Raw genomic sequence first — 11,521 nt, forward strand, 5'->3', positions numbered from 1 at the left:
ACAACCCTTTGGAGTTATTACCAAACCCTCAGGACCAGCGTGGTCTGGCAGCTGCAACCCTCCAGCACCCTCATCCCTCTGGGGGTGGAGCGACACAACCTTCCTTCAATTGTCTGAATGTGCTGCTAAGTCTTAGCCTTTGCTCTGCGTAGAGCGAAGGAGTCATTTCTTTGCGAAATGATGGTCAAGTTCACTAGGGTTAATTATAGAACTAAAATGTTACATAGATATATGCTCTCGAGCAGTGTCTGGCACATAATAAGAACTTAATAAAAATTTCAGCCTTTATTAGAAGAGATTTTATGGTTCTGTTATGAGCCTGCTTGCCATTTCTCCATTTGCTGTCCGTTTTCAAAGTGGACTCCTTTCCTTCTGAGATAGAGAATTCCACTGGGAGAAACGGCCTCCTGATGTTGATGCCAAATGGACCACTTTGGAGGCCATGTCCCTTGCTCCCAGTTGGACCTCTGGTGTTATATACATCATTGCATGCATGCTCAGTTACTTCAGTCGTGTCTGACTCTTTGTGACTCTATGGACCACAGCCCACCAGGCTCCTTTGTCCATGGGATGCTTCAGGCAAGAATACTGGAGTGGGTTGCATGCCCTCCTCTAGGGGATCTTCCCAACCCAGGGATCGAACCCATATCTTTTATGTCATTGGCAGGCAGGTTCTTTACCCCTAGTGCCACCTGGGAAGCCCATATACATCATTAGTCTCTTCTAAAGGTGTCAGAGCTGAGTTTCAGTTTGGAACCACCAGCTTTATCTTGGCTTCCCGATTTGGACCCAGTCAATCAGATTTTTAAAAAGGTGAATTTGTTGATATTTTCATTTAAATTTAAAAAATTTTTAGTTTCTATTGGGGTATAGTTGATTGACAATATTGTGCTAGTTTCAGGTATATGGTAAAGTGATTCAGTTATAACACATACATGTATCTATTCTATTTCAGATTCCTTTCCCATATGGGTTATTATGGAATATTCAGTAGAGTTTCCTGTGCTTTACAGTAGGTCCTTGTTGATTATCTGTTTTATATATAGTAGTGTGTATGCTGATATTTTTTAGGACTAGATTTCACAGCATCAGTTGGATTTCTGGCAACTGCAAAGGCCACAAGGCCAGGTAGCAGTGTTCCTGTTGGGATGAGCGTGCCTCCTCCAGTGAGAGTTTTTGTTATACTCAGAAGCTTACCCACCTGGCCCTGGCAGGCCCTTGAGTTTGAGACCCCTAATCCATGCTCTCCATTAGGTCTTCAGTCCTTGAAAGAAAGCTGTTACATGTCCCATCTCTTCTCTTTCCTGGTGTAAACTTCCCCATCTTCTCATCACCTGCTCTTTCTTCCCTGCTACAGCAGCAACCAACCACAGACAGTTTTCCTTCCCATGGATTTTTATAGAGAAGCATCTTGAGGAGGTAGGGATAACAAAATCTTCAACTATAAGGAGATAGTTCAGTTTGTGCAATTGTGCAAACTTTTTTGAGTTCTGCCAAAGTTGTCAATTTGGTATTGTTTCAGGGAGAGATATCACCTGCGCTTCAGGACAGAGGACGTTAGGGGCTCACTGCCAGGCTGTGTCTCATGCCTCTAAATTGTCACATCTTGTGGGGGATCCTCTGCAGGAAGCCTGCTGAAGAGGACCCCACTGTGGTCACCGCAAGGTCAGGCTAGTTCCCCTCATTGCCAGGAGAAGCGCTTCCAAGGTGTCCTTGTGCTGATCCAGGACTCCTGGCTGGATGTGGAATGGGGGTGGCAGTAGGCAGGCTTCAAGGGCACCCTTGATTTTAAAATGATGCAGGTTTCCTCGAGGTCAGGGGATTCCGACAGAACTCACAGGTTCCAGCAGCCGATCCCAGGAGTGCAGGGTTAGGCTGCAAGGGGAATGAGTATCCATCCAGTGTGTGTCATGCTTGATTCGTTTGTCAACTCTTCTAGTTGGAGAAGTGCTTGGGGTGGTTTTGCTGGACGTGTGATGAGACAGGAAATGGCATGATTGCCTTTGATCGCCCTTGCCGGGGAATTTGCAGGAACAGAAATCCAAATGATGGTGAAAAGTTCATTTTCAGGAATTAATTCTTTTTTCTCTCCAACTCTTGCCAACGGAGCACCGGCGTCATCTGGTTGCAGCCCCTTGGGCAATGCTAGGCCGGTGAGGATTCAGAGTGCGCTATTGATACTTCCAGAAAAAAATTTTTTTTCTTCCAGAAATTTTTGACATGAAAATCAGAGTTGCCAGGGTCTGTTTCTTTTCACATTCCAGTGTCAGAGGCTGTCTGTTTAAGAATGGTATTCCGCTGCTGCGAGATCGACCTTGCCCCGATGAAAAGTTCTGGGGAGCGATGTTGGTGTCTGCAAAGCCCCTTTGCACACCTTTCAGGATTTTCTAAATAAATCCATGCAAGGTGGCTCCTTCTGGGGTCACGCAGTGACAGCTGTGAGCCGAGCTGTGTAACGTTCAGAACCTAGGAGTTGTCAGAAGTAAAAACATCTTTCAGTTCTACTGAAGTTAATAAGTCAACTTAAATCAGCCACATATGTGGAAACAGAAGATTTTCAAAGCAGCGCCTTCATTATAAAAAATGTGTTAAAATTAGTAACTATTTTATATCTTGCCTATTTTCCCCATCCAACCTAGTTTTTTTTTTTTTTTTTTAATCCAAATATAGATTTTTGCAGTATTAAGGTAGAGATGCACAGAGTCAGTGAGAGATGAAATCGGGGTTGAATTCTTTACCCTTAGGTAAGAAGTGCCCCCCGGATAACTTTGACAACTGTGTTTTGGGGAGTGTGGCCCCCTGAAGTGGGAGCTCTCTCCCTCTCCGCCTGAATAGTCTCAGAAAAGGTTTTCTTGTCCCTTGTTTCTTATCCTGGAGGCTTGTCTGATTTTCATTTCTTCAGCATAGAGTCTTTGGGGAGCCGTTTTCTGGTGCCTTCTCTGAACTTGGGTTTTTGTGCTGGGATTGGAGTCAGCTCCTTATGACATTTGCAGAAGGATTAACGAATATCGTTCTTTATTGCATCATGAAGTCAACTCCTTGAACTTTTTCTCAGCTGTAATGTAATTTCATGGAAACTGACAGCCTTTTTGAGACATGGACTCAAAAACCACACTTGGGACCTGAGCTCTCAAGGCATTTTGTAGTCAGTGTTGGGACAGCTAGCTGCTGTTTCCTCTTGGATATAGCACGACTATTTTGGAGAACTGCCCCTACCCACTGTCGGAGGTCTTGTTGGCCTGTCTCGTGCCCCTCCTTTCATGTATGAATTTGTGAACCAAGGTGAGCCAATCAGATATTTACTCTCTCTCTCTGTCTCCCTCCGTCAACTTTGAGTTTGGGTCTCGGTGAGCCAGGACGGGGGCAGAAGTGGACGGAGTGACTTCCTCCAAATGACAACAAGGTCGTGTAGCTCCTGCTATAGGGTCCTCAGACTCACTCTGTTCTTGTCTTCTCTGAGTATGTTCCTTCCACTGCAACACCCACACCAAGTCCCTGTTCTTCCTTGTGCCTGGGGCAGGGGAGGTGATGGGCCAAAGTGAGACAAAATCAAGGTCATAACTGATTTTGTGCTCCCTGGCGCCAGGCTGACTGCTCTGAAATCTTTCTCCCATTTGAACTTCATCAGATCTTCCCTGATGGCTCAGATGGTAAAGAATCCACCTGCAATGTGGGAGACCTGGGTTCGATCCCTGGGTTGGGAAGATCCCTTGCAGGAGGGCATGGAAACCCACTCCAGTATTCTTTCTTTGGAGAATCTCCATGGACAGAGGAGCCTGGTGGGCTACAGTCCATGGGGTCACAGAGTTAGACAGGACTGAGCAATTAAAGCATGTTTGATCATCCAGTGAGGAAGGCAAACTGTGTGGCGGGTAGAACAGGCTCACCTACCTGTAAGGAGATGCTGCAGGTGAGGGTTCGATCCTGGGGTCAGGAAGATCTCCTGGAGGAGGAAATGACAACCCACTCCAGTATTTTTGTGGGAAAAATCCCATGGACAGAGGAGCCTGGCAGGCTACAGTCCATGGTGTCACAAAGAGCTGGACACCACTGAGTGAGCACACACACATCTCATCCTGTAATCTCAGGACAGGGCATTTTGGCATTGATGCACGTTCTGTCCGGCTGTATTATCATACCTGGACCTGACTCAAATTTTAAAAAGTTTGTTTACACAAATGAACTTATCCATGAAACAGAAACAGATTCACAGACATAGAGAACAGACTTGTGGTTGCTAAGAGGGAGGAGGGTGGGGGAAGGATGAGATTAGCAGACGCAAACTTAAGAGTTTGCATATATAGGATGGATAAACAACAAGATCCTACTGTATAGCACAGGGAACTATGTTCAGCATCCTGTGATAAACCATAATGAAAAATTATGAAAAAGATTGGTTTGATACACATAGATTGACATATATGTGTAACTGAATCACTTTACTCTACCCTAGAAACTGACACAACATTACTAAATAACTTCCCTGGTGGCTCAGACAGTAAAGAATCTGCCTGCAATGCAGGAGACCTGGGTTCGATCCCTGAGTCAGGAAGATCCCCTGGAGAAGGGAATGGCTACCCACTACAGTATTCTTGCCTGGAGAATTCCATGGAGGGAGGAGCCTGGTGGGCTACAGTCCATGGGGTCTCAAAGAGTCAGAAACGACTGAGTAACTTGAATAAAATAAAGAAAAAATTGTCTGTGTACAATGGCAGTGAGCCTTCCATTTGCTTCTTCCATTTTAACCTAAATAGATCTATCTAAAGTCACTTTTGTTTGTTCTGGGGAAACTTACACTGATATGTAACATGTTCCTAAGAACTGTTTTCTAAAGAAGTAAAAAGAAGGCATTTATAGGTTAAAGCTGACCAAACCCAACACCTTCCTAAACCTCTCAACTTAGATATGTTTAACATAAGAATTCCAATGGCCCCAAGGTCGCCCAGGGAATCTTGAAGCACTGGCATTGCATTTAACCCCAGTTTTGCTGTGAAAGTGCTTCTGTCTCGTGAAAATGACCCTATCTTAAAGGATGCCCTGTGGTTTGGAATGAATCACCAAGCTGCACCAGCATGTTTAAGAGCTGGTGTTTCATGCCCCTCAAGATTCCCAGTCTCTCCTACCTGGAGAGTAACCCCAAACCCCTCTCCCAACTCCAGGTCCCCTTCAGCTGCAGCCTTACTTTTCTCTTCATTTTTATGGCCAAAGCTCTCGAAAGCACTGTCAGTATTGTATTTTTCCATTGACTCCATTGCCATCTGGCTTCCTCTGGTCTTCTTTCTTTCCAGTCACTGTTTTCCAGTGGTCATGTCTGGAATGAAATTTAGAGGAGAGGAGCAACTAAGTGGGAGTTTTATCCCCAGCCCCCAGATAGCACCGGTGACAGCCTTTGTTAGTCCGTGATAGACTCCCCTTTGGATTCCCCCCATTTGGAAGACTGATTTTATTTTTTGGCTGTGGTAGGTCTTTGTTGCTGCATGCAGGCTTCCTCTAGGTGGGACCAGCGCAGGCTACTCTTCATTGCAGTGCATGGACTTCTCATTGCGGTGGCTTCTCTTGTTTTGAAGCACCAGTTCTAGGTGCTCAGGCTCAGAAATCATGGCACACAGGCGTAGTCGCCCCACGGCATGTGGGATCTCCCCGGACCAGAGATCAAGCCCTTGTCCCCTGCGTTGCAAGGCGGATTCTTAACCACTGGACCACCCGGGAAGCCCCTGGAATCCGTTTTGAGATGGCCTCCATCAAGTGATCAGAGTAGTACAGGGATGATGCCTGTTACCATCCTTGGTTCATCCAGTCCGTGCATTGGGAGGGCACAGACCAGCCTTCTAGAGAGAAGAAAGCAGAGGGGCCGTGCCCCAGGGGAAGGGACCCCAGAGAGAGGCGGGCTCAAGGCTGGCCTTGCTGCTTCCTGGAAAATGGGCTTGAGCAGGTCTGCTCTGGGCCTCAGTTTTCCTTAAAAGGGGATAAAGAACACCTCCTTTATTAGACATCACTATAGGGCCTGGCATGCACTTTGAACCTCACTAAGTGTTTAGCTCTCTTCATCTGCAGATGAAACAGAGTCAAAGAGCAGTTGTCACTAGGCAGCTGGTTCGCAGAGGCCCCCGCAGGGCTTGTCCTGGCGTACTTCTCCTCTGTTCGTGGAACCAGGTGGATCTGTGAGGCCCTGCCAGGCTGACCTATGCCAGTCTGCTACACCGAGCTTGGGCTTGAAAGCCGGATGCCAGCTGATTCACTCCCAGTTATGATTCTAATTATCCAGTAAAATTTATTTGTGTATTTGCTTTGCAGGGTGTCCTGTCTTCACCAGACACCAAATGACTGTCTACAACTGGGGACAGACTTGGCCAGGAAGCACAGCGTCCCCGGGGCTCTGTACAAAGCTTTCTGTTCAGGCACTCACCTCGACTCAGGGATTCAGATCAGACGGTGGAAATGAGTTTCCAAAGGACACTCTCATCTCACCGTCGGCTGAGCCCCCAAAGTTTCCGTGGCTCCTGTCCAGCTCTTTCTGCCTCCAAAATGTTATGAGTCACAAGACAAATAATTCCTCTCCAGCAACGCCTTCAAGAAAACCTTACATTTGAGAAAGACAAATATCATGTGGTATCCCTTGTATGTGGAATCTGAAAAATAGTACCAATGAACAGAACCGAAACAGGCTCACAGATACAGAAAACTTATGGTTACCAAAGGGGAAGTGGGGGAGGGATAAATGAGATTAGAAGATTAACAGATGCACTTTACCATATATAACATAGGTGAACGACAAGGATTTACTCTATGCTACAGGGAACTGTATTCAATATGTTGTAATAACCTGTAATGGAATAGCATAAAAATAGACAGCTATCTATAGATATGTTGTTGTTCAGTTGCAAGTCCTGTCCCACTGTTTGTGACCCTGGGACTGCAACATGCAAGGCGCCTCTGTCCTCCACTGTTTCCTGGAGTTTGCCCAAATTCATGTCCATTGAGTCAGTGAAGCTATCTAACCATCTCATCCTCTTACAGACTTTCCCAGCATTCAGGTCTTTTTCAGTGAGTAAGCTATTTGCATCAGGTGGCCAAAGTGTTGAAGCTTCAGCTTCAGCATCAGTGCTTCCAGTGAATATTCAAGATTGATTTCCTTAAGGATTGAGTGGTAGAGTTGATTTCAAGTTCTCAAATCTTTTCTTATTCAGCATTTAATATCAGACAAACTTACCTACCTCTCTGGGTCTTATTTTTAAAATGAAGAAGCAACCATTCTAACTTTGTCACAATGGTTGCGGAAGTTGCTCAGTCATGTCCGACTCTTTGCAACCCCATAGACTATACAGTCCATGGAATTCTCTAAGCTAGAATACAGGAGTGGGTAGCCTTCCCCATATCCAGGGGATCTTCCCAACCCAGGGATCGAACCCAGGTCTCCCGCATTGCAGGGGGATTCTTTTACCAGCTGAGCCACAAGGGAAGCCTGTCACAATGATTAAGACTCGTAAAAAACTAAGTGCTTGGCACAGAATAAGTGCTCAGTAAATGGGAACTGTGAATAACAAAATTTGAAATACCCATTTGAAAATAAATAGGACTAACTTTAAAAGTATTATTAATATCATCATTATTGTTATCAATATCAATATCAATAACCACAGGTGTTATCAATCACCTGGTACATAGTAATCCCAAGAAATACATCTCGTCTCCTTTCTTCCTCTGTGGTCCTTGCTCCCAGTGGGGCCATCATCCCCCCACCCCCACCTCCCCGTGTCCCTCTAGTCCTGGGAGCAGAGGGCATCTGCTAACCTCTGGCTACCTTGCTTCCTCTGTTTCATTCCTTGGCTTCTTCTCTTGGCTGCAACAGCAACTCACTGTGCTACATCCCCTCTGCTTGGAGTATCCAGCTTGCTCTCTGCTTCCCTGAGTGGACCCTGTTGTGTACACATCAGTCTACAAAGGGCACTGGGGCTCTGTCGGCAAGGATGAGCAGGGGTGAGGCCGAGGATTTGGGTAAGAACAGGCGTTTTCCTCCCTCTCTCCTTCCCTGTCTTTCTTTTCATTTTTGTTTCCTCTTTCATAAAGATGATCATATGAGTGATGCTCCGAAGCGTGCTGTTTTCACAGTAAGTACACATGAGCCTAATTCATGCCATTCTGATTCGATTAAAAATAACTGCAAGCCGACTTCCCTGGTAAGTACAGTAGGTAGGAATCTGCCTGCCAGAGCAGGGGACATGGGTTCCATCCCTGGTGTGGGAAGACTCCACCTGTGACGGGGCAACCAAGCCAAAGAGTCACAACCACTGAGGCCCTCACACCTAGAGCCGGGGCTCCAACGCAAGAGAAGCCCCTGCCTGCTGCAAGGAGAGAAAGCCAGCACTCAGCAACGGAGAGTCAGTGCAACCCAAATGCATACATACATAAATACAAATGTATGGCACTATTCACAATCGCCAAGACAAGGAAGCAACTTAGATGTCCACTGACCAAGGAGTGGATAAAGAAGATGTGGGGCATATATATCGTGGGATATTTCTCAGCCAGAAAAAAGAATGAAATAATACCATTTGAAGCAACATGGATGGGCTTAGAGATGATCATGTTAAGGGAAGTAAGTCAGAGAGAGAAAGACCAATGTTAAGATATCACTTGTATGTAGAATCTAAAATATGACACAAATGAACCTATCTATGAAACAGAAACAGACTCATGGACTGAGAGTAGAGACTACAGTTGCCGAGGGGGAAAGGTGGAGCAGGGATGGATTGGGAGTTTGGGAATAGCAGATATAAGCTATAATATGTGGAATGGATTAACAACAAGGTCCAAAACTGTGTAGGACAGCAAACTGTATTCAGTATCCTATGATTAATGTTCAGTTCAATCGCTCAGTCATATCCAACTCTTTGCGACCCCACAGACTGCAGCATGCCAGGGCTCCCTGTCCATCACCAACTCCCAGAGTTTACTCAAACTCATGTCCATCAAGTCAGTGATGCCATCCAACCATCTCATCCTCTGTCTTCCCCTTCTCCTCCCACCCTCAATCTTTCCCAGCATCAAGGTCTTTTCAAATGAGTCAGTTCTTCACATCAGGTAGCCAAACTATTGGAGTTTTAGCTTCAGCATCAGTCTTTCCAATGAATATTCAGGACTGATTTCCTTTAGGATGGACTGGTTGGATCTTCTTGCAGTCCAAGGGACTCTCAAGAGTCTTCTCTAACACCATAGTTCAAAAACATCAATTCTTTGGTGCTCAGCCTTCTTTATGGTCCAACTCTCACATCCATACATGACTACTGGATAAACCATAGCTTTGACTAGACAGACCTTTGTTGGCAAAGTAATGACTCTGCTTTTTAATATGCTGTCTAGGTTGGTCATAGCTTTTCTTCCAAGTAGCAAGCATCTTTTAATTTCTTGGCTATAGTCACCATCTGCAGTGATTTTGGAGCCCCCCAAAATAAAGTCTGTCACTATTTCCATTGTTTCCCCATATATTTGCCATGAAGTGATGGGACCAGATGTCATGATCATAGTTTTCTGAATGTTGAGTTTTAAGCCAGCTTTTTCACTCTCTTCTTTTGCTTTCATCAAGAGGCTCTTTAATTCTTCACTTTCTGCCATAAGGATGGTGTCATCTGCATATCTGGGGTTATTGATATTTCTCCTGGCATTCTTGATTCCAGCTTCTGCTTCATCCAGCCCCGCATTTCACATGATGTACACTGCATATAAGTTAAATAAGCAGAGTAACAATATATAGCCTTGATGTACTCCTTTCCTGATTTGGAACCAGTTTGTTGTTCCATGTCCAGTTCTAACTGTTGTTTCTTGACCTGCAAACAGGTTTCTCAGGAGGCAGGTCAGGAGGTCTGGTATTCCCATCTCTTTAAGAATACCAGAATACAGAATACAATGTGTAATTAAAGCAAATATAAAAGAAGAATTATATATGTATAACTGAATCACTCTGCTATACAGCAGAAATTAACACAGCATTGTAAATCAACTGTATGTCAATAAAAAATTTAAAAATAAATAAATAAATAAAAGTAGTTGTGCGATACTTATCCGGCAGGGGAGTCACCACAAACTCAAAGGTGATTCTCCCAGGGGAGGCCTATCCATTGCAGTCCAGATAGGCCAACCCCTGCAATTTCCCCAGACGTGGGAAGCTAGACTGCATACTTTGTGGTAATGGGGGACTGCATTTGCACTCTCCCCTACATTAAAAAATAGCTGCATGGTATTCCACATGATGAACGTGCCCGAGCACATCTGTCCATTTCACTGCTGATGGTATACAGTGTTTTGTTTTTTGCTACAACAAATAATTCTTCAGTAGCCACGTGTTTATGCGCATATATCCCGGTAGGTTCACTCTCATTGCTGTAGAATGCATTTCCAAAGGTGGAATTTCTGGGTCAAAGAGTATGTGTAATTTAAATTTGTCAATTAAGAAATATTTTAAAATTAAGAAACATCAGCAGATTACTTTCCCCAAAGGTTGTATTATCTACCCTCCCTTTAACAAATTATTTCCACTACTTATTGAGCACCAAAAGACCTCCGTGCTTTTATTTGGGTAACTACAACCAGACTTGACCCTAGAAATGGCTATTCAATGAATCAAGGATTTGGAGAGTGAAAAATAATAAAAACCTGGCCCAAATTTGCTGATTGAGATAGGTTTTTTTTTTTTTTTTTTAATTATCTATGGGTTTGTTCTTTCTTACCCCCTGCATTCTATTAAAAAGTCAACCTTTAAAAAAGGGCCTTCTCTTGACAGAAATTCCATCGTCTAATCTGGGAGGCCATGTAGGTGTCCTTGATATGTTTTATAATAAGGCACTTGAGAGGCTAATTACTTTGTATTTATAGCCTATAGAGGTGGTTCCCACTTCAAATGAGGAGTTTCCTTGGTAATGTACTGATAACCACAGGTTCTGAGAGGCTAAACTGAGACTAATGCAGGGAAATTCAAAGCTAGGCTTGCAGGGGACCCCATAAAGTCACTGAAGGGGACAGACAGACCACAGGAGAGAGACGGGAGAAGCCCGGGGCGAGGGCGTGTTTCACCTGATTCCCTAGCATTCTGGGTTTTCCACAAACCTTGGGTTTAAAATCAGCACTATCGTTAAGTTTGGTATTGACCGTTCTGAATTCCTGCTGTTGAAAAACTCCAAATGTCTCAATAGGGTCTGAAAACCAGCCCCTGGTTTCTGGTCCACCCAGATCCTGCTGTCCTGTGTTGGACGATTGCCCACTTCCAACTATTCCCACGTTTCTGGGAGATTTCATCTCTCCTTCAGGATGGATGAAGTAGCTGGCCTGTCTCTCCTTGCTCTCTCTCTTTATCTTTCTTCAAATCTCCATTAAATTTCACTGTTTACATTAACCAGTTCTAAATCACTATGACTCACTGAATATGTGTCATTCCAACACTTATGTAACTACTGTTATATTTCAAACCCATGGTTTGAAATGATAACAATCATATTAGTAAATGCTAATAGAAAACAGGGCTTCCCTG

At 44.5% G+C, this 11,521-nt stretch overlaps 1 non-coding gene across 1 annotated transcript; it reads left to right on the forward strand.

The window, feature by feature from the left end:
- Positions 1 to 10,051: 10,051 nt before the first annotated feature.
- Positions 10,052 to 10,212, forward strand: LOC133068685 (U1 spliceosomal RNA). The gene has a single exon (XR_009695645.1). It is a non-coding gene; the product is annotated as a U1 spliceosomal RNA (small nuclear RNA).
- The last annotated feature ends 1,309 nt before the right edge of the window (positions 10,213 to 11,521 follow it).

This window comes from Dama dama, chromosome 13 (assembly GCF_033118175.1).
Source record: "Dama dama isolate Ldn47 chromosome 13, ASM3311817v1, whole genome shotgun sequence".
Taxonomy (NCBI): Eukaryota; Metazoa; Chordata; class Mammalia; order Artiodactyla; family Cervidae; genus Dama; species Dama dama.